At 36.8% G+C, this 21,018-nt stretch overlaps 22 non-coding genes across 22 annotated transcripts; all 22 read right to left on the bottom strand.

Annotated features, from left to right (window-relative positions):
• Positions 1-94: 94 nt before the first annotated feature.
• TRNAL-CAG (transfer RNA leucine (anticodon CAG)) lies at positions 95-177 on the bottom strand. The gene has a single exon. It is a non-coding gene; the product is annotated as a tRNA-Leu (tRNA).
• An 819-nt stretch (positions 178-996) lies between these two features.
• TRNAL-CAG (transfer RNA leucine (anticodon CAG)) lies at positions 997-1,079 on the bottom strand. Its single transcript has one exon. It is a non-coding gene; the product is annotated as a tRNA-Leu (tRNA).
• Positions 1,080-1,898: 819 nt separating this feature from the next.
• TRNAL-CAG (transfer RNA leucine (anticodon CAG)) lies at positions 1,899-1,981 on the bottom strand. Its single transcript has one exon. It is a non-coding gene; the product is annotated as a tRNA-Leu (tRNA).
• Positions 1,982-2,800: 819 nt separating this feature from the next.
• TRNAL-CAG (transfer RNA leucine (anticodon CAG)) lies at positions 2,801-2,883 on the bottom strand. The gene has a single exon. It is a non-coding gene; the product is annotated as a tRNA-Leu (tRNA).
• An 819-nt stretch (positions 2,884-3,702) lies between these two features.
• On the bottom strand, positions 3,703-3,785 carry TRNAL-CAG (transfer RNA leucine (anticodon CAG)). The gene has a single exon. It is a non-coding gene; the product is annotated as a tRNA-Leu (tRNA).
• An 819-nt stretch (positions 3,786-4,604) lies between these two features.
• Positions 4,605-4,687, bottom strand: TRNAL-CAG (transfer RNA leucine (anticodon CAG)). The gene has a single exon. It is a non-coding gene; the product is annotated as a tRNA-Leu (tRNA).
• Positions 4,688-5,506: 819 nt separating this feature from the next.
• TRNAL-CAG (transfer RNA leucine (anticodon CAG)) lies at positions 5,507-5,589 on the bottom strand. The gene has a single exon. It is a non-coding gene; the product is annotated as a tRNA-Leu (tRNA).
• An 819-nt stretch (positions 5,590-6,408) lies between these two features.
• On the bottom strand, positions 6,409-6,491 carry TRNAL-CAG (transfer RNA leucine (anticodon CAG)). The gene has a single exon. It is a non-coding gene; the product is annotated as a tRNA-Leu (tRNA).
• An 819-nt stretch (positions 6,492-7,310) lies between these two features.
• Positions 7,311-7,393, bottom strand: TRNAL-CAG (transfer RNA leucine (anticodon CAG)). Its single transcript has one exon. It is a non-coding gene; the product is annotated as a tRNA-Leu (tRNA).
• An 819-nt stretch (positions 7,394-8,212) lies between these two features.
• On the bottom strand, positions 8,213-8,295 carry TRNAL-CAG (transfer RNA leucine (anticodon CAG)). Its single transcript has one exon. It is a non-coding gene; the product is annotated as a tRNA-Leu (tRNA).
• An 818-nt stretch (positions 8,296-9,113) lies between these two features.
• Positions 9,114-9,196, bottom strand: TRNAL-CAG (transfer RNA leucine (anticodon CAG)). Its single transcript has one exon. It is a non-coding gene; the product is annotated as a tRNA-Leu (tRNA).
• An 819-nt stretch (positions 9,197-10,015) lies between these two features.
• Positions 10,016-10,098, bottom strand: TRNAL-CAG (transfer RNA leucine (anticodon CAG)). The gene has a single exon. It is a non-coding gene; the product is annotated as a tRNA-Leu (tRNA).
• Positions 10,099-10,917: 819 nt separating this feature from the next.
• Positions 10,918-11,000, bottom strand: TRNAL-CAG (transfer RNA leucine (anticodon CAG)). The gene has a single exon. It is a non-coding gene; the product is annotated as a tRNA-Leu (tRNA).
• Positions 11,001-11,818: 818 nt separating this feature from the next.
• Positions 11,819-11,901, bottom strand: TRNAL-CAG (transfer RNA leucine (anticodon CAG)). The gene has a single exon. It is a non-coding gene; the product is annotated as a tRNA-Leu (tRNA).
• Positions 11,902-12,719: 818 nt separating this feature from the next.
• Positions 12,720-12,802, bottom strand: TRNAL-CAG (transfer RNA leucine (anticodon CAG)). Its single transcript has one exon. It is a non-coding gene; the product is annotated as a tRNA-Leu (tRNA).
• An 819-nt stretch (positions 12,803-13,621) lies between these two features.
• On the bottom strand, positions 13,622-13,704 carry TRNAL-CAG (transfer RNA leucine (anticodon CAG)). Its single transcript has one exon. It is a non-coding gene; the product is annotated as a tRNA-Leu (tRNA).
• An 819-nt stretch (positions 13,705-14,523) lies between these two features.
• On the bottom strand, positions 14,524-14,606 carry TRNAL-CAG (transfer RNA leucine (anticodon CAG)). The gene has a single exon. It is a non-coding gene; the product is annotated as a tRNA-Leu (tRNA).
• An 818-nt stretch (positions 14,607-15,424) lies between these two features.
• TRNAL-CAG (transfer RNA leucine (anticodon CAG)) lies at positions 15,425-15,507 on the bottom strand. Its single transcript has one exon. It is a non-coding gene; the product is annotated as a tRNA-Leu (tRNA).
• An 819-nt stretch (positions 15,508-16,326) lies between these two features.
• Positions 16,327-16,409, bottom strand: TRNAL-CAG (transfer RNA leucine (anticodon CAG)). Its single transcript has one exon. It is a non-coding gene; the product is annotated as a tRNA-Leu (tRNA).
• An 819-nt stretch (positions 16,410-17,228) lies between these two features.
• On the bottom strand, positions 17,229-17,311 carry TRNAL-CAG (transfer RNA leucine (anticodon CAG)). The gene has a single exon. It is a non-coding gene; the product is annotated as a tRNA-Leu (tRNA).
• A 1,721-nt stretch (positions 17,312-19,032) lies between these two features.
• Positions 19,033-19,115, bottom strand: TRNAL-CAG (transfer RNA leucine (anticodon CAG)). Its single transcript has one exon. It is a non-coding gene; the product is annotated as a tRNA-Leu (tRNA).
• An 819-nt stretch (positions 19,116-19,934) lies between these two features.
• Positions 19,935-20,017, bottom strand: TRNAL-CAG (transfer RNA leucine (anticodon CAG)). The gene has a single exon. It is a non-coding gene; the product is annotated as a tRNA-Leu (tRNA).
• Positions 20,018-21,018: the final 1,001 nt, after the last annotated feature.

The following is a 21,018-nucleotide window of genomic DNA, read 5'->3' as shown; positions in this document are numbered from 1 at the left end:
GGTGTGAAGTGAGTGTTTGTCCAATTTTTAGGATGTTTTGTTACCTTTAAATTAGTATGAGGATATATAGAAGAAAGATAAAATGTAACCTTACTGTCAGGAGTGGGATTTGAACCCACGCCTCCAGGAGAGACTGCGACCTGAACGCAGCGCCTTAGACCGCTCGGCCATCCTGACATACAAAAGCTTAGGTTTTCGAAAAGTTGAATATAACAAAAAAGACAGCATATAGCTCTGCTGTTTATGTTGCTGTTAAGACTTTTGATTTAAAGTATGGGTACAAATTGATTTTACAATCATTTGCACAGAAATATGTTCCTACTTGGCTAAATGACAGACATCTTGTACAAATAACATCGAAAAAGCTTTTTTAGTCATAGTTTAGCTTTTTCTAATTTGAATTTCCAATTGAATTTGGTATTTGATGTACTTTTTTTCCCAATTCTTACAATGTCATGGGTTAAGACAGTATAGTTTTCTTTTAATTTTCAGCATTGGGAAGCTTGTGCCAGAGTTTGTTGCTTAATCCATATTCATGCACCATTGAAATAGAATTTGGGAATCTTTAAAGAGCTGGCTAATGAATTTGGCTTATATGCTTGGTAGGATTGCTTTGTGGCGACACCAGTGGGATTTGAGGCCATGAGCTCTGCTTTACAAGAGCAATGCTCTGACCAATAATCATTGGAGCCCTCATTCGTAATGTGGAAGGTATTTTATCTTGCAAGGAAAATATATGAGGAAATGTAGATGATAAAAATGTAATGGAATAGGAGATGGAAATCAGAAGTACGATTGAAGACCTTATTTCCAAGGAAGGCTGCAACCTGAATTGTGGTTTGTTACAAAGGGGTAATTATGTTGTGAGCGCTCGAGATTTCCGTGGTGGAAATTGAAACTGAGGTGTGAAGTGAGTGTTTGTCCAATTTTTAGGATGTTTTGTTACCTTTAAATTAGTATGAGGATATATAGAAGAAAGATAAAATGTAACCTTACTGTCAGGAGTGGGATTTGAACCCACGCCTCCAGGAGAGACTGCGACCTGAACGCAGCGCCTTAGACCGCTCGGCCATCCTGACATACAAAAGCTTAGGTTTTCGAAAAGTTGAATATAACAAAAAAGACAGCATATAGCTCTGCTGTTTATGTTGCTGTTAAGACTTTTGATTTAAAGTATGGGTACAAATTGATTTTACAATCATTTGCAAAGAAATATGTTCCTACTTGGCTAAATGACAGACATCTTGTACAAATAACATCGAAAAAGCTTTTTTAGTCATAGTTTAGCTTTTTCTAATTTGAATTTCCAATTGAATTTGGTATATGATGTACTTTTTTCCCCAATTCTTACAATGTCATGGGTTAAGACAGTATAGTTTTCTTTTAATTTTCAGCATTGGGAAGCTTGTGCCAGAGTTTGTTGCTTAATCCATATTCATGCACCATTGAAATAGAATTTGGGAATCTTTAAAGAGCTGGCTAATGAATTTGGCTTATATGCTTGGTAGGATTGCTTTGTGGCGACACCAGTGGGATTTGAGGCCATGAGCTCTGCTTTACAAGAGCAATGCTCTGACCAATAATCATTGGAGCCCTCATTCGTAATGTGGAAGGTATTTTATCTTGCAAGGAAAATATATGAGGAAATGTAGATGATAAAAATGTAATGGAATAGGAGATGGAAATCAGAAGTACGATTGAAGACCTTATTTCCAAGGAAGGCTGCAACCTGAATTGTGGTTTGTTTCAAAGGGGTAATTATGTTGTGAGCGCTCGAGATTTCCGTGGTGGAAATTGAAACTGAGGTGTGAAGTGAGTGTTTGTCCAATTTTTAGGATGTTTTGTTACCTTTAAATTAGTATGAGGATATATAGAAGAAAGATAAAATGTAACCTTACTGTCAGGAGTGGGATTTGAACCCACGCCTCCAGGAGAGACTGCGACCTGAACGCAACGCCTTAGACCGCTCGGCCATCCTGACATACAAAAGCTTAGGTTTTCGAAAAGTTGAATATAACAAAAAAGACAGCATATAGCTCTGCTGTTTATGTTGCTGTTAAGACTTTTGATTTAAAGTATGGGTACAAATTGATTTTACAATCATTTGCACAGAAATATGTTCCTACTTGGCTAAATGACAGACATCTTGTACAAATAACATCGAAAAAGCTTTTTTAGTCATAGTTTAGCTTTTTCTAATTTGAATTTCCAATTGAATTTGGTATTTGATGTACTTTTTTTCCCAATTCTTACAATGTCATGGGTTAAGACAGTATAGTTTTCTTTTAATTTTCAGCATTGGGAAGCTTGTGCCAGAGTTTGTTGCTTAATCCATATTCATGCACCATTGAAATAGAATTTGGGAATCTTTAAAGAGCTGGCTAATGAATTTGGCTTATATGCTTGGTAGGATTGCTTTGTGGCGACACCAGTGGGATTTGAGGCCATGAGCTCTGCTTTACAAGAGCAATGCTCTGACCAATAATCATTGGAGCCCTCATTCGTAATGTGGAAGGTATTTTATCTTGCAAGGAAAATATATGAGGAAATGTAGATGATAAAAATGTAATGGAATAGGAGATGGAAATCAGAAGTACGATTGAAGACCTTATTTCCAAGGAAGGCTGCAACCTGAATTGTGGTTTGTTACAAAGGGGTAATTATGTTGTGAGCGCTCGAGATTTCCGTGGTGGAAATTGAAACTGAGGTGTGAAGTGAGTGTTTGTCCAATTTTTAGGATGTTTTGTTACCTTTAAATTAGTATGAGGATATATAGAAGAAAGATAAAATGTAACCTTACTGTCAGGAGTGGGATTTGAACCCACGCCTCCAGGAGAGACTGCGACCTGAACGCAGCGCCTTAGACCGCTCGGCCATCCTGACATACAAAAGCTTAGGTTTTCGAAAAGTTGAATATAACAAAAAAGACAGCATATAGCTCTGCTGTTTATGTTGCTGTTAAGACTTTTGATTTAAAGTATGGGTACAAATTGATTTTACAATCATTTGCACAGAAATATGTTCCTACTTGGCTAAATGACAGACATCTTGTACAAATAACATCGAAAAAGCTTTTTTAGTCATAGTTTAGCTTTTTCTAATTTGAATTTCCAATTGAATTTGGTATATGATGTACTTTTTTTCCCAATTCTTACAATGTCATGGGTTAAGACAGTATAGTTTTCTTTTAATTTTCAGCATTGGGAAGCTTGTGCCAGAGTTTGTTGCTTAATCCATATTCATGCACCATTGAAATAGAATTTGGGAATCTTTAAAGAGCTGGCTAATGAATTTGGCTTATATGCTTGGTAGGATTGCTTTGTAGCGACACCAGTGGGATTTGAGGCCATGAGCTCTGCTTTACAAGAGCAATGCTCTGACCAATAATCATTGGAGCCCTCATTCGTAATGTGGAAGGTATTTTATCTTGCAAGGAAAATATATGAGGAAATGTAGATGATAAAAATGTAATGGAATAGGAGATGGAAATCAGAAGTACGATTGAAGAACTTATTTCCAAGGAAGGCTGCAACCTGAATTGTGGTTTGTTTCAAAGGGGTAATTATGTTGTGAGCGCTCGAGATTTCCGTGGTGGAAATTGAAACTGAGGTGTGAAGTGAGTGTTTGTCCAATTTTTAGGATGTTTTGTTACCTTTAAATTAGTATGAGGATATATAGAAGAGAGATAAAATGTAACCTTACTGTCAGGAGTGGGATTTGAACCCACGCCTCCAGGAGAGACTGCGACCTGAACGCAGCGCCTTAGACCGCTCGGCCATCCTGACATACAAAAGCTTAGGTTTTCGAAAAGTTGAATATAACAAAAAAGACAGCATATAGCTCTGCTGTTTATGTTGCTGTTAAGACTTTTGATTTAAAGTATGGGTACAAATTGATTTTACAATCATTTGCACAGAAATATGTTCCTACTTGGCTAAATGACAGACATCTTGTACAAATAACATCGAAAAAGCTTTTTTAGTCATAGTTTAGCTTTTTCTAATTTGAATTTCCAATTGAATTTGGTATATGATGTACTTTTTTCCCCAATTCTTACAATGTCATGGGTTAAGACAGTATAGTTTTCTTTTAATTTTCAGCATTGGGAAGCTTGTGCCAGAGTTTGTTGCTTAATCCATATTCATGCACCATTGAAATAGAATTTGGGAATCTTTAAAGAGCTGGCTAATGAATTTGGCTTATATGCTTGGTAGGATTGCTTTGTGGCGACACCAGTGGGATTTGAGGCCATGAGCTCTGCTTTACAAGAGCAATGCTCTGACCAATAATCATTGGAGCCCTCATTCGTAATGTGGAAGGTATTTTATCTTGCAAGGAAAATATATGAGGAAATGTAGATGATAAAAATGTAATGGAATAGGAGATGGAAATCAGAAGTACGATTGAAGACCTTATTTCCAAGGAAGGCTGCAACCTGAATTGTGGTTTGTTTCAAAGGGGTAATTATGTTGTGAGCGCTCGAGATTTCCGTGGTGGAAATTGAAACTGAGGTGTGAAGTGAGTGTTTGTCCAATTTTTAGGATGTTTTGTTACCTTTAAATTAGTATGAGGATATATAGAAGAAAGATAAAATGTAACCTTACTGTCAGGAGTGGGATTTGAACCCACGCCTCCAGGAGAGACTGCGACCTGAACGCAACGCCTTAGACCGCTCGGCCATCCTGACATACAAAAGCTTAGGTTTTCGAAAAGTTGAATATAACAAAAAAGACAGCATATAGCTCTGCTGTTTATGTTGCTGTTAAGACTTTTGATTTAAAGTATGGGTACAAATTGATTTTACAATCATTTGCACAGAAATATGTTCCTACTTGGCTAAATGACAGACATCTTGTACAAATAACATCGAAAAAGCTTTTTTAGTCATAGTTTAGCTTTTTCTAATTTGAATTTCCAATTGAATTTGGTATTTGATGTACTTTTTTTCCCAATTCTTACAATGTCATGGGTTAAGACAGTATAGTTTTCTTTTAATTTTCAGCATTGGGAAGCTTGTGCCAGAGTTTGTTGCTTAATCCATATTCATGCACCATTGAAATAGAATTTGGGAATCTTTAAAGAGCTGGCTAATGAATTTGGCTTATATGCTTGGTAGGATTGCTTTGTGGCGACACCAGTGGGATTTGAGGCCATGAGCTCTGCTTTACAAGAGCAATGCTCTGACCAATAATCATTGGAGCCCTCATTCGTAATGTGGAAGGTATTTTATCTTGCAAGGAAAATATATGAGGAAATGTAGATGATAAAAATGTAATGGAATAGGAGATGGAAATCAGAAGTACGATTGAAGACCTTATTTCCAAGGAAGGCTGCAACCTGAATTGTGGTTTGTTACAAAGGGGTAATTATGTTGTGAGCGCTCGAGATTTCCGTGGTGGAAATTGAAACTGAGGTGTGAAGTGAGTGTTTGTCCAATTTTTAGGATGTTTTGTTACCTTTAAATTAGTATGAGGATATATAGAAGAAAGATAAAATGTAACCTTACTGTCAGGAGTGGGATTTGAACCCACGCCTCCAGGAGAGACTGCGACCTGAACGCAGCGCCTTAGACCGCTCGGCCATCCTGACATACAAAAGCTTAGGTTTTCGAAAAGTTGAATATAACAAAAAAGACAGCATATAGCTCTGCTGTTTATGTTGCTGTTAAGACTTTTGATTTAAAGTATGGGTACAAATTGATTTTACAATCATTTGCACAGAAATATGTTCCTACTTGGCTAAATGACAGACATCTTGTACAAATAACATCGAAAAAGCTTTTTTAGTCATAGTTTAGCTTTTTCTAATTTGAATTTCCAATTGAATTTGGTATATGATGTACTTTTTTTCCCAATTCTTACAATGTCATGGGTTAAGACAGTATAGTTTTCTTTTAATTTTCAGCATTGGGAAGCTTGTGCCAGAGTTTGTTGCTTAATCCATATTCATGCACCATTGAAATAGAATTTGGGAATCTTTAAAGAGCTGGCTAATGAATTTGGCTTATATGCTTGGTAGGATTGCTTTGTAGCGACACCAGTGGGATTTGAGGCCATGAGCTCTGCTTTACAAGAGCAATGCTCTGACCAATAATCATTGGAGCCCTCATTCGTAATGTGGAAGGTATTTTATCTTGCAAGGAAAATATATGAGGAAATGTAGATGATAAAAATGTAATGGAATAGGAGATGGAAATCAGAAGTACGATTGAAGAACTTATTTCCAAGGAAGGCTGCAACCTGAATTGTGGTTTGTTTCAAAGGGGTAATTATGTTGTGAGCGCTCGAGATTTCCGTGGTGGAAATTGAAACTGAGGTGTGAAGTGAGTGTTTGTCCAATTTTTAGGATGTTTTGTTACCTTTAAATTAGTATGAGGATATATAGAAGAGAGATAAAATGTAACCTTACTGTCAGGAGTGGGATTTGAACCCACGCCTCCAGGAGAGACTGCGACCTGAACGCAGCGCCTTAGACCGCTCGGCCATCCTGACATACAAAAGCTTAGGTGTTCGAAAAGTTGAATATAACAAAAAAGACAGCATATAGCTCTGCTGTTTATGTTGCTGTTAAGACTTTTGATTTAAAGTATGGGTACAAATTGATTTTACAATCATTTGCACAGAAATATGTTCCTACTTGGCTAAATGACAGACATCTTGTACAAATAACATCGAAAAAGCTTTTTTAGTCATAGTTTAGCTTTTTCTAATTTGAATTTCCAATTGAATTTGGTATATGATGTACTTTTTTTCCCAATTCTTACAATGTCATGGGTTAAGACAGTATAGTTTTCTTTTAATTTTCAGCATTGGGAAGCTTGTGCCAGAGTTTGTTGCTTAATCCATATTCATGCACCATTGAAATAGAATTTGGGAATCTTTAAAGAGCTGGCTAATGAATTTGGCTTATATGCTTAGTAGGATTGCTTTGTGGCGACACCAGTGGGATTTGAGGCCATGAGCTCTGCTTTACAAGAGCAATGCTCTGACCAATAATCATTGGAGCCCTCATTCGTAATGTGGAAGGTATTTTATCTTGCAAGGAAAATATATGAGGAAATGTAGATGATAAAAATGTAATGGAATAGGAGATGGAAATCAGAAGTACGATTGAAGACCTTATTTCCAAGGAAGGCTGCAACCTGAATTGTGGTTTGTTTCAAAGGGGTAATTATGTTGTGAGCGCTCGAGATTTCCGTGGTGGAAATTGAAACTGAGGTGTGAAGTGAGTGTTTGTCCAATTTTTAGGATGTTTTGTTACCTTTAAATTAGTATGAGGATATATAGAAGAAAGATAAAATGTAACCTTACTGTCAGGAGTGGGATTTGAACCCACGCCTCCAGGAGAGACTGCGACCTGAACGCAGCGCCTTAGACCGCTCGGCCATCCTGACATACAAAAGCTTAGGTTTTCGAAAAGTTGAATATAACAAAAAAGACAGCATATAGCTCTGCTGTTTATGTTGCTGTTAAGACTTTTGATTTAAAGTATGGGTACAAATTGATTTTACAATCATTTGCACAGAAATATGTTCCTACTTGGCTAAATGACAGACATCTTGTACAAATAACATCGAAAAAGCTTTTTTAGTCATAGTTTAGCTTTTTCTAATTTGAATTTCCAATTGAATTTGGTATATGATGTACTTTTTTTCCCAATTCTTACAATGTCATGGGTTAAGACAGTATAGTTTTCTTTTAATTTTCAGCATTGGGAAGCTTGTGCCAGAGTTTGTTGCTTAATCCATATTCATGCACCATTGAAATAGAATTTGGGAATCTTTAAAGAGCTGGCTAATGAATTTGGCTTATATGCTTAGTAGGATTGCTTTGTGGCGACACCAGTGGGATTTGAGGCCATGAGCTCTGCTTTACAAGAGCAATGCTCTGACCAATAATCATTGGAGCCCTCATTCGTAATGTGGAAGGTATTTTATCTTGCAAGGAAAATATATGAGGAAATGTAGATGATAAAAATGTAATGGAATAGGAGATGGAAATCAGAAGTACGATTGAAGACCTTATTTCCAAGGAAGGCTGCAACCTGAATTGTGGTTTGTTACAAAGGGGTAATTATGTTGTGAGCGCTCGAGATTTCCGTGGTGGAAATTGAAACTGAGGTGTGAAGTGAGTGTTTGTCCAATTTTTAGGATGTTTTGTTACCTTTAAATTAGTATGAGGATATATAGAAGAAAGATAAAATGTAACCTTACTGTCAGGAGTGGGATTTGAACCCACGCCTCCAGGAGAGACTGCGACCTGAACGCAGCGCCTTAGACCGCTCGGCCATCCTGACATACAAAAGCTTAGGTTTTCGAAAAGTTGAATATAACAAAAAAGACAGCATATAGCTCTGCTGTTTATGTTGCTGTTAAGACTTTTGATTTAAAGTATGGGTACAAATTGATTTTACAATCATTTGCACAGAAATATGTTCCTACTTGGCTAAATGACAGACATCTTGTACAAATAACATCGAAAAAGCTTTTTTAGTCATAGTTTACCTTTTTCTAATTTGAATTTCCAATTGAATTTGGTATATGATGTACTTTTTTCCCAATTCTTACAATGTCATGGGTTAAGACAGTATAGTTTTCTTTTAATTTTCAGCATTGGGAAGCTTGTGCCAGAGTTTGTTGCTTAATCCATATTCATGCACCATTGAAATAGAATTTGGGAATCTTTAAAGAGCTGGCTAATGAATTTGGCTTATATGCTTGGTAGGATTGCTTTGTGGCAACACCAGTGGGATTTGAGGCCATGAGCTCTGCTTTACAAGAGCAATGCTCTGACCAATAATCATTGGAGCCCTCATTCGTAATGTGGAAGGTATTTTATCTTGCAAGGAAAATATATGAGGAAATGTAGATGATAAAAATGTAATGGAATAGGAGATGGAAATCAGAAGTACGATTGAAGACCTTATTTCCAAGGAAGGCTGCAACCTGAATTGTGGTTTGTTTCAAAGGGGTAATTATGTTGTGAGCGCTCGAGATTTCCGTGGTGGAAATTGAAACTGAGGTGTGAAGTGAGTGTTTGTCCAATTTTTAGGATGTTTTGTTACCTTTAAATTAGTATGAGGATATATAGAAGAAAGATAAAATGTAACCTTACTGTCAGGAGTGGGATTTGAACCCACGCCTCCAGGAGAGACTGCGACCTGAACGCAACGCCTTAGACCGCTCGGCCATCCTGACATACAAAAGCTTAGGTTTTCGAAAAGTTGAATATAACAAAAAAGACAGCATATAGCTCTGCTGTTTATGTTGCTGTTAAGACTTTTGATTTAAAGTATGGGTACAAATTGATTTTACAATCATTTGCACAGAAATATGTTCCTACTTGGCTAAATGACAGACATCTTGTACAAATAACATCGAAAAAGCTTTTTTAGTCATAGTTTAGCTTTTTCTAATTTGAATTTCCAATTGAATTTGGTATATGATGTACTTTTTTTCCCAATACTTACAATGTCATGGGTTAAGACAGTATAGTTTTCTTTTAATTTTCAGCATTGGGAAGCTTGTGCCAGAGTTTGTTGCTTAATCCATATTCATGCACCATTGAAATAGAATTTGGGAATCTTTAAAGAGCTGGCTAATGAATTTGGCTTATATGCTTGGTAGGATTGCTTTGTGGCGACACCAGTGGGATTTGAGGCCATGAGCTCTGCTTTACAAGAGCAATGCTCTGACCAATAATCATTGGAGCCCTCATTCGTAATGTGGAAGGTATTTTATCTTGCAAGGAAAATATATGAGGAAATGTAGATGATAAAAATGTAATGGAATAGGAGATGGAAATCAGAAGTACGATTGAAGACCTTATTTCCAAGGAAGGCTGCAACCTGAATTGTGGTTTGTTTCAAAGGGGTAATTATGTTGTGAGCGCTCGAGATTTCCGTGGTGGAAATTGAAACTGAGGTGTGAAGTGAGTGTTTGTCCAATTTTTAGGATGTTTTGTTACCTTTAAATTAGTATGAGGATATATAGAAGAAAGATAAAATGTAACCTTACTGTCAGGAGTGGGATTTGAACCCACGCCTCCAGGAGAGACTGCGACCTGAACGCAGCGCCTTAGACCGCTCGGCCATCCTGACATACAAAAGCTTAGGTTTTCGAAAAGTTGAATATAACAAAAAAGACAGCATATAGCTCTGCTGTTTATGTTGCTGTTAAGACTTTTGATTTAAAGTATGGGTACAAATTGATTTTACAATCATTTGCACAGAAATATGTTCCTACTTGGCTAAATGACAGACATCTTGTACAAATAACATCGAAAAAGCTTTTTTAGTCATAGTTTAGCTTTTTCTAATTTGAATTTCCAATTGAATTTGGTATATGATGTACTTTTTTTCCCAATTCTTACAATGTCATGGGTTAAGACAGTATAGTTTTCTTTTAATTTTCAGCATTGGGAAGCTTGTGCCAGAGTTTGTTGCTTAATCCATATTCATGCACCATTGAAATAGAATTTGGGAATCTTTAAAGAGCTGGCTAATGAATTTGGCTTATATGCTTGGTAGGATTGCTTTGTGGCGACACCAGTGGGATTTGAGGCCATGAGCTCTGCTTTACAAGAGCAATGCTCTGACCAATAATCATTGGAGCCCTCATTCGTAATGTGGAAGGTATTTTATCTTGCAAGGAAAATATATGAGGAAATGTAGATGATAAAAATGTAATGGAATAGGAGATGGAAATCAGAAGTACGATTGAAGACCTTATTTCCAAGGAAGGCTGCAACCTGAATTGTGGTTTGTTTCAAAGGGGTAATTATGTTGTGAGCGCTCGAGATTTCCGTGGTGGAAATTGAAACTGAGGTGTGAAGTGAGTGTTTGTCCAATTTTTAGGATGTTTTGTTACCTTTAAATTAGTATGAGGATATATAGAAGAAAGATAAAATGTAACCTTACTGTCAGGAGTGGGATTTGAACCCACGCCTCCAGGAGAGACTGCGACCTGAACGCAGCGCCTTAGACCGCTCGGCCATCCTGACATACAAAAGCTTAGGTTTTCGAAAAGTTGAATATAACAAAAAAGACAGCATATAGCTCTGCTGTTTATGTTGCTGTTAAGACTTTTGATTTAAAGTATGGGTACAAATTGATTTTACAATCATTTGCACAGAAATATGTTCCTACTTGGCTAAATGACAGACATCTTGTACAAATAACATCGAAAAAGCTTTTTTAGTCATAGTTTACCTTTTTCTAATTTGAATTTCCAATTGAATTTGGTATATGATGTACTTTTTTCCCAATTCTTACAATGTCATGGGTTAAGACAGTATAGTTTTCTTTTAATTTTCAGCATTGGGAAGCTTGTGCCAGAGTTTGTTGCTTAATCCATATTCATGCACCATTGAAATAGAATTTGGGAATCTTTAAAGAGCTGGCTAATGAATTTGGCTTATATGCTTGGTAGGATTGCTTTGTAGCGACACCAGTGGGATTTGAGGCCATGAGCTCTGCTTTACAAGAGCAATGCTCTGACCAATAATCATTGGAGCCCTCATTCGTAATGTGGAAGGTATTTTATCTTGCAAGGAAAATATATGAGGAAATGTAGATGATAAAAATGTAATGGAATAGGAGATGGAAATCAGAAGTACGATTGAAGAACTTATTTCCAAGGAAGGCTGCAACCTGAATTGTGGTTTGTTTCAAAGGGGTAATTATGTTGTGAGCGCTCGAGATTTCCGTGGTGGAAATTGAAACTGAGGTGTGAAGTGAGTGTTTGTCCAATTTTTAGGATGTTTTGTTACCTTTAAATTAGTATGAGGATATATAGAAGAGAGATAAAATGTAACCTTACTGTCAGGAGTGGGATTTGAACCCACGCCTCCAGGAGAGACTGCGACCTGAACGCAGCGCCTTAGACCGCTCGGCCATCCTGACATACAAAAGCTTAGGTTTTCGAAAAGTTGAATATAACAAAAAAGACAGCATATAGCTCTGCTGTTTATGTTGCTGTTAAGACTTTTGATTTAAAGTATGGGTACAAATTGATTTTACAATCATTTGCACAGAAATATGTTCCTACTTGGCTAAATGACAGACATCTTGTACAAATAACATCGAAAAAGCTTTTTTAGTCATAGTTTAGCTTTTTCTAATTTGAATTTCCAATTGAATTTGGTATATGATGTACTTTTTTCCCAATTCTTACAATGTCATGGGTTAAGACAGTATAGTTTTCTTTTAATTTTCAGCATTGGGAAGCTTGTGCCAGAGTTTGTTGCTTAATCCATATTCATGCACCATTGAAATAGAATTTGGGAATCTTTAAAGAGCTGGCTAATGAATTTGGCTTATATGCTTGGTAGGATTGCTTTGTGGCGACACCAGTGGGATTTGAGGCCATGAGCTCTGCTTTACAAGAGCAATGCTCTGACCAATAATCATTGGAGCCCTCATTCGTAATGTGGAAGGTATTTTATCTTGCAAGGAAAATATATGAGGAAATGTAGATGATAAAAATGTAATGGAATAGGAGATGGAAATCAGAAGTACGATTGAAGACCTTATTTCCAAGGAAGGCTGCAACCTGAATTGTGGTTTGTTTCAAAGGGGTAATTATGTTGTGAGCGCTCGAGATTTCCGTGGTGGAAATTGAAACTGAGGTGTGAAGTGAGTGTTTGTCCAATTTTTAGGATGTTTTGTTACCTTTAAATTAGTATGAGGATATATAGAAGAAAGATAAAATGTAACCTTACTGTCAGGAGTGGGATTTGAACCCACGCCTCCAGGAGAGACTGCGACCTGAACGCAGCGCCTTAGACCGCTCGGCCATCCTGACATACAAAAGCTTAGGTTTTCGAAAAGTTGAATATAACAAAAAAGACAGCATATAGCTCTGCTGTTTATGTTGCTGTTAAGACTTTTGATTTAAAGTATGGGTACAAATTGATTTTACAATCATTTGCACAGAAATATGTTCCTACTTGGCTAAATGACAGACATCTTGTACAAATAACATCGAAAAAGCTTTTTTAGTCATAGTTTAGCTTTTTCTAATTTGAATTTCCAATTGAATTTGGTATATGATGTACTTTTTTTCCCAATACTTACAATGTCATGGGTTAAGACAGTATAGTTTTCTTTTAATTTTCAGCATTGGGAAGCTTGTGCCAGAGTTTGTTGCTTAATCCATATTCATGCACCATTGAAATAGAATTTGGGAATCTTTAAAGAGCTGGCTAATGAATTTGGCTTATATGCTTGGTAGGATTGCTTTGTGGCGACACCAGTGGGATTTGAGGCCATGAGCTCTGCTTTACAAGAGCAATGCTCTGACCAATAATCATTGGAGCCCTCATTCGTAATGTGGAAGGTATTTTATCTTGCAAGGAAAATATATGAGGAAATGTAGATGATAAAAATGTAATGGAATAGGAGATGGAAATCAGAAGTACGATTGAAGACCTTATTTCCAAGGAAGGCTGCAACCTGAATTGTGGTTTGTTTCAAAGGGGTAATTATGTTGTGAGCGCTCGAGATTTCCGTGGTGGAAATTGAAACTGAGGTGTGAAGTGAGTGTTTGTCCAATTTTTAGGATGTTTTGTTACCTTTAAATTAGTATGAGGATATATAGAAGAAAGATAAAATGTAACCTTACTGTCAGGAGTGGGATTTGAACCCACGCCTCCAGGAGAGACTGCGACCTGAACGCAGCGCCTTAGACCGCTCGGCCATCCTGACATACAAAAGCTTAGGTTTTCGAAAAGTTGAATATAACAAAAAAGACAGCATATAGCTCTGCTGTTTATGTTGCTGTTAAGACTTTTGATTTAAAGTATGGGTACAAATTGATTTTACAATCATTTGCACAGAAATATGTTCCTACTTGGCTAAATGACAGACATCTTGTACAAATAACATCGAAAAAGCTTTTTTAGTCATAGTTTAGCTTTTTCTAATTTGAATTTCCAATTGAATTTGGTATATGATGTACTTTTTTTCCCAATACTTACAATGTCATGGGTTAAGACAGTATAGTTTTCTTTTAATTTTCAGCATTGGGAAGCTTGTGCCAGAGTTTGTTGCTTAATCCATATTCATGCACCATTGAAATAGAATTTGGGAATCTTTAAAGAGCTGGCTAATGAATTTGGCTTATATGCTTGGTAGGATTGCTTTGTGGCGACACCAGTGGGATTTGAGGCCATGAGCTCTGCTTTACAAGAGCAATGCTCTGACCAATAATCATTGGAGCCCTCATTCGTAATGTGGAAGGTATTTTATCTTGCAAGGAAAATATATGAGGAAATGTAGATGATAAAAATGTAATGGAATAGGAGATGGAAATCAGAAGTACGATTGAAGACCTTATTTCCAAGGAAGGCTGCAACCTGAATTGTGGTTTGTTTCAAAGGGGTAATTATGTTGTGAGCGCTCGAGATTTCCGTGGTGGAAATTGAAACTGAGGTGTGAAGTGAGTGTTTGTCCAATTTTTAGGATGTTTTGTTACCTTTAAATTAGTATGAGGATATATAGAAGAAAGATAAAATGTAACCTTACTGTCAGGAGTGGGATTTGAACCCACGCCTCCAGGAGAGACTGCGACCTGAACGCAGCGCCTTAGACCGCTCGGCCATCCTGACATACAAAAGCTTAGGTTTTCGAAAAGTTGAATATAACAAAAAAGACAGCATATAGCTCTGCTGTTTATGTTGCTGTTAAGACTTTTGATTTAAAGTATGGGTACAAATTGATTTTACAATCATTTGCACAGAAATATGTTCCTACTTGGCTAAATGACAGACATCTTGTACAAATAACATCGAAAAAGCTTTTTTAGTCATAGTTTAGCTTTTTCTAATTTGAATTTCCAATTGAATTTGGTATATGATGTACTTTTTTCCCAATTCTTACAATGTCATGGGTTAAGACAGTATAGTTTTCTTTTAATTTTCAGCATTGGGAAGCTTGTGCCAGAGTTTGTTGCTTAATCCATATTCATGCACCATTGAAATAGAATTTGGGAATCTTTAAAGAGCTGGCTAATGAATTTGGCTTATATGCTTGGTAGGATTGCTTTGTAGCGACACCAGTGGGATTTGAGGCCATGAGCTCTGCTTTACAAGAGCAATGCTCTGACCAATAATCATTGGAGCCCTCATTCGTAATGTGGAAGGTATTTTATCTTGCAAGGAAAATATATGAGGAAATGTAGATGATAAAAATGTAATGGAATAGGAGATGGAAATCAGAAGTACGATTGAAGAACTTATTTCCAAGGAAGGCTGCAACCTGAATTGTGGTTTGTTTCAAAGGGGTAATTATGTTGTGAGCGCTCGAGATTTCCGTGGTGGAAATTGAAACTGAGGTGTGAAGTGAGTGTTTGTCCAATTTTTAGGATGTTTTGTTACCTTTAAATTAGTATGAGGATATATAGAAGAGAGATAAAATGTAACCTTACTGTCAGGAGTGGGATTTGAACCCACGCCTCCAGGAGAGACTGCGACCTGAACGCAGCGCCTTAGACCGCTCGGCCATCCTGACATACAAAAGCTTAGGTTTTCGAAAAGTTGAATATAACAAAAAAGACAGCATATAGCTCTGCTGTTTATGTTGCTGTTAAGACTTTTGATTTAAAGTATGGGTACAAATTGATTTTACAATCATTTGCACAGAAATATGTTCCTACTTGGCTAAATGACAGACATCTTGTACAAATAACATCGAAAAAGCTTTTTTAGTCATAGTTTAGCTTTTTCTAATTTGAATTTCCAATTGAATTTGGTATATGATGTACTTTTTTTCCCAATTCTTACAATGTCATGGGTTAAGACAGTATAGTTTTCTTTTAATTTTCAGCATTGGGAAGCTTGTGCCAGAGTTTGTTGCTTAATCCATATTCATGCACCATTGAAATAGAATTTGGGAATCTTTAAAGAGCTGGCTAATGAATTTGGCTTATATGCTTAGTAGGATTGCTTTGTGGCGACACCAGTGGGATTTGAGGCCATGAGCTCTGCTTTACAAGAGCAATGCTCTGACCAATAATCATTGGAGCCCTCATTCGTAATGTGGAAGGTATTTTATCTTGCAAGGAAAATATATGAGGAAATGTAGATGATAAAAATGTAATGGAATAGGAGATGGAAATCAGAAGTACGATTGAAGACCTTATTTCCAAGGAAGGCTGCAACCTGAATTGTGGTTTGTTTCAAAGGGGTAATTATGTTGTGAGCGCTCGAGATTTCCGTGGTGGAAATTGAAACTGAGGTGTGAAGTGAGTGTTTGTCCAATTTTTAGGATGTTTTGTTACCTTTAAATTAGTATGAGGATATATAGAAGAAAGATAAAATGTAACCTTACTGTCAGGAGTGGGATTTGAACCCACGCCTCCAGGAGAGACTGCGACCTGAACGCAACGCCTTAGACCGCTCGGCCATCCTGACATACAAAAGCTTAGGTTTTCGAAAAGTTGAATATAACAAAAAAGACAGCATATAGCTCTGCTGTTTATGTTGCTGTTAAGACTTTTGATTTAAAGTATGGGTACAAATTGATTTTACAATCATTTGCACAGAAATATGTTCCTACTTGGCTAAATGACAGACATCTTGTACAAATAACATCGAAAAAGCTTTTTTAGTCATAGTTTAGCTTTTTCTAATTTGAATTTCCAATTGAATTTGGTATATGATGTACTTTTTTTCCCAATTCTTACAATGTCATGGGTTAAGACAGTATAGTTTTCTTTTAATTTTCAGCATTGGGAAGCTTGTGCCAGAGTTTGTTGCTTAATCCATATTCATGCACCATTGAAATAGAATTTGGGAATCTTTAAAGAGCTGGCTAATGAATTTGGCTTATATGCTTAGTAGGATTGCTTTGTGGCGACACCAGTGGGATTTGAGGCCATGAGCTCTGCTTTACAAGAGCAATGCTCTGACCAATAATCATTGGAGCCCTCATTCGTAATGTGGAAGGTATTTTATCTTGCAAGGAAAATATATGAGGAAATGTAGATGATAAAAATGTAATGGAATAGGAGATGGAAATCAGAAGTACGATTGAAGACCTTATTTCCAAGGAAGGCTGCAACCTGAATTGTGGTTTGTTTCAAAGGGGTAATTATGTTGTGAGCGCTCGAGATTTCCGTGGTGGAAATTGAAACTGAGGTGTGAAGTGAGTGTTTGTCCAATTTTTAGGATGTTTTGTTACCTTTAAATTAGTATGAGGATATATAGAAGAAAGATAAAATGTAACCTTACTGTCAGGAGTGGGATTTGAACCCACGCCTCCAGGAGAGACTGCGACCTGAACGCAACGCCTTAGACCGCTCGGCCATCCTGACATACAAAAGCTTAGGTTTTCGAAAAGTTGAATATAACAAAAAAGACAGCATATAGCTCTGCTGTTTATGTTGCTGTTAAGACTTTTGATTTAAAGTATGGGTACAAATTGATTTTACAATCATTTGCACAGAAATATGTTCCTACTTGGCTAAATGACAGACATCTTGTACAAATAACATCGAAAAAGCTTTTTTAGTCATAGTTTAGCTTTTTCTAATTTGAATTTCCAATTGAATTTGGTATATGATGTACTTTTTTTCCCAATTCTTACAATGTCATGGGTTAAGACAGTATAGTTTTCTTTTAATTTTCAGCATTGGGAAGCTTGTGCCAGAGTTTGTTGCTTAATCCATATTCATGCACCATTGAAATAGAATTTGGGAATCTTTAAAGAGCTGGCTAATGAATTTGGCTTATATGCTTAGTAGGATTGCTTTGTGGCGACACCAGTGGGATTTGAGGCCATGAGCTCTGCTTTACAAGAGCAATGCTCTGACCAATAATCATTGGAGCCCTCATTCGTAATGTGGAAGGTATTTTATCTTGCAAGGAAAATATATGAGGAAATGTAGATGATAAAAATGTAATGGAATAGGAGATGGAAATCAGAAGTACGATTGAAGACCTTATTTCCAAGGAAGGCTGCAACCTGAATTGTGGTTTGTTTCAAAGGGGTAATTATGTTGTGAGCGCTCGAGATTTCCGTGGTGGAAATTGAAACTGAGGTGTGAAGTGAGTGTTTGTCCAATTTTTAGGATGTTTTGTTACCTTTAAATTAGTATGAGGATATATAGAAGAAAGATAAAATGTAACCTTACTGTCAGGAGTGGGATTTGAACCCACGCCTCCAGGAGAGACTGCGACCTGAACGCAGCGCCTTAGACCGCTCGACCATCCTGACATACGAAAGCTTAGGTTTTCGAAAAGTTGAATATAACAAAAAAGACAGCATATAGCTCTGCTGTTTATGTTGCTGTTAAGACTTTTGATTTAAAGTATGGGTACAAATTGATTTTACAATCATTTGCACAGAAATATGTTCCTACTTGGCTAAATGACAGACATCTTGTACAAATAACATCGAAAAAGCTTTTTTAGTCATAGTTTAGCTTTTTCTAATTTGAATTTCCAATTGAATTTGGTATATGATGTACTTTTTTTCCCAATTCTTACAATGTCATGGGTTAAGACAGTATAGTTTTCTTTTAATTTTCAGCATTGGGAAGCTTGTGCCAGAGTTTGTTGCTTAATCCATATTCATGCACCATTGAAATAGAATTTGGGAATCTTTAAAGAGCTGGCTAATGAATTTGGCTTATATGCTTGGTAGGATTGCTTTGTGGCGACACCAGTGGGATTTGAGGCCATGAGCTCTGCTTTACAAGAGCAATGCTCTGACCAATAATCATTGGAGCCCTCATTCGTAATGTGGAAGGTATTTTATCTTGCAAGGAAAATATATGAGGAAATGTAGATGATAAAAATGTAATGGAATAGGAGATGGAAATCAGAAGTACGATTGAAGACCTTATTTCCAAGGAAGGCTGCAACCTGAATTGTGGTTTGTTTCAAAGGGGTAATTATGTTGTGAGCGCTCGAGATTTCCGTGGTGGAAATTGAAACTGAGGTGTGAAGTGAGTGTTTGTCCAATTTTTAGGATGTTTTGTTACCTTTAAATTAGTATGAGGATATATAGAAGAAAGATAAAATGTAACCTTACTGTCAGGAGTGGGATTTGAACCCACGCCTCCAGGAGAGACTGCGACCTGAACGCAGCGCCTTAGACCGCTCGGCCATCCTGACATACAAATGCTTAGGTTTTCGAAAAGTTGAATATAACAAAAAAGACAGCATATAGCTCTGCTGTTTATGTTGCTGTTAAGACTTTTGATTTAAAGTATGGGTACAAATTGATTTTACAATCATTTGCACAGAAATATGTTCCTACTTGGCTAAATGACAGACATCTTGTACAAATAACATCGAAAAAGCTTTTTTAGTCATAGTTTAGCTTTTTCTAATTTGAATTTCCAATTGAATTTGGTATATGATGTACTTTTTTTCCCAATTCTTACAATGTCATGGGTTAAGACAGTATAGTTTTCTTTTAATTTTCAGCATTGGGAAGCTTGTGCCAGAGTTTGTTGCTTAATCCATATTCATGCACCATTGAAATAGAATTTGGGAATCTTTAAAGAGCTGGCTAATGAATTTGGCTTATATGCTTGGTAGGATTGCTTTGTGGCGACACCAGTGGGATTTGAGGCCATGAGCTCTGCTTTACAAGAGCAATGCTCTGACCAATAATCATTGGAGCCCTCATTCGTAATGTGGAAGGTATTTTATCTTGCAAGGAAAATATATGAGGAAATGTAGATGATAAAAATGTAATGGAATAGGAGATGGAAATCAGAAGTACGATTGAAGACCTTATTTCCAAGGAAGGCTGCAACCTGAATTGTGGTTTGTTTCAAAGGGGTAATTATGTTGTGAGCGCTCGAGATTTCCGTGGTGGAAATTGAAACTGAGGTGTGAAGTGAGTGTTTGTCCAATTTTTAGGATGTTTTGTTACCTTTAAATTAGTATGAGGATATATAGAAGAAAGATAAAATGTAACCTTACTGTCAGGAGTGGGATTTGAACCCACGCCTCCAGGAGAGACTGCGACCTGAACGCAACGCCTTAGACCGCTCGGCCATCCTGACATACAAAAGCTTAGGTTTTCGAAAAGTTGAATATAACAAAAAAGACAGCATATAGCTCTGCTGTTTATGTTGCTGTTAAGACTTTTGATTTAAAGTATGGGTACAAATTGATTTTACAATCATTTGCACAGAAATATGTTCCTACTTGGCTAAATGACAGACATCTTGTACAAATAACATCGAAAAAGCTTTTTTAGTCATAGTTTAGCTTTTTCTAATTTGAATTTCCAATTGAATTTGGTATATGATGTACTTTTTTTCCCAATTCTTACAATGTCATGGGTTAAGACAGTATAGTTTTCTTTTAATTTTCAGCATTGGGAAGCTTGTGCCAGAGTTTGTTGCTTAATCCATATTCATGCACCATTGAAATAGAATTTGGGAATCTTTAAAGAGCTGGCTAATGAATTTGGCTTATATGCTTAGTAGGATTGCTTTGTGGCGACACCAGTGGGATTTGAGGCCATGAGCTCTGCTTTACAAGAGCAATGCTCTGACCAATAATCATTGGAGCCCTCATTCGTAATGTGGAAGGTATTTTATCTTGCAAGGAAAATATATGAGGAAATGTAGATGATAAAAATGTAATGGAATAGGAGATGGAAATCAGAAGTACGATTGAAGACCTTATTTCCAAGGAAGGCTGCAACCTGAATTGTGGTTTGTTTCAAAGGGGTAATTATGTTGTGAGCGCTCGAGATTTCCGTGGTGGAAATTGAAACTGAGGTGTGAAGTGAGTGTTTGTCCAATTTTTAGGATGTTTTGTTACCTTTAAATTAGTATGAGGATATATAGAAGAAAGATAAAATGTAACCTTACTGTCAGGAGTGGGATTTGAACCCACGCCTCCAGGAGAGACTGCGACCTGAACGCAGCGCCTTAGACCGCTCGACCATCCTGACATACGAAAGCTTAGGTTTTCGAAAAGTTGAATATAACAAAAAAGACAGCATATAGCTCTGCTGTTTATGTTGCTGTTAAGACTTTTGATTTAAAGTATG

The sequence above is a fragment of the Mixophyes fleayi genome, chromosome 1 (assembly GCF_038048845.1).
Source record: "Mixophyes fleayi isolate aMixFle1 chromosome 1, aMixFle1.hap1, whole genome shotgun sequence".
Taxonomy (NCBI): Eukaryota; Metazoa; Chordata; class Amphibia; order Anura; family Limnodynastidae; genus Mixophyes; species Mixophyes fleayi.
This window is presented reverse-complemented; position numbering and strand designations above follow the sequence as displayed.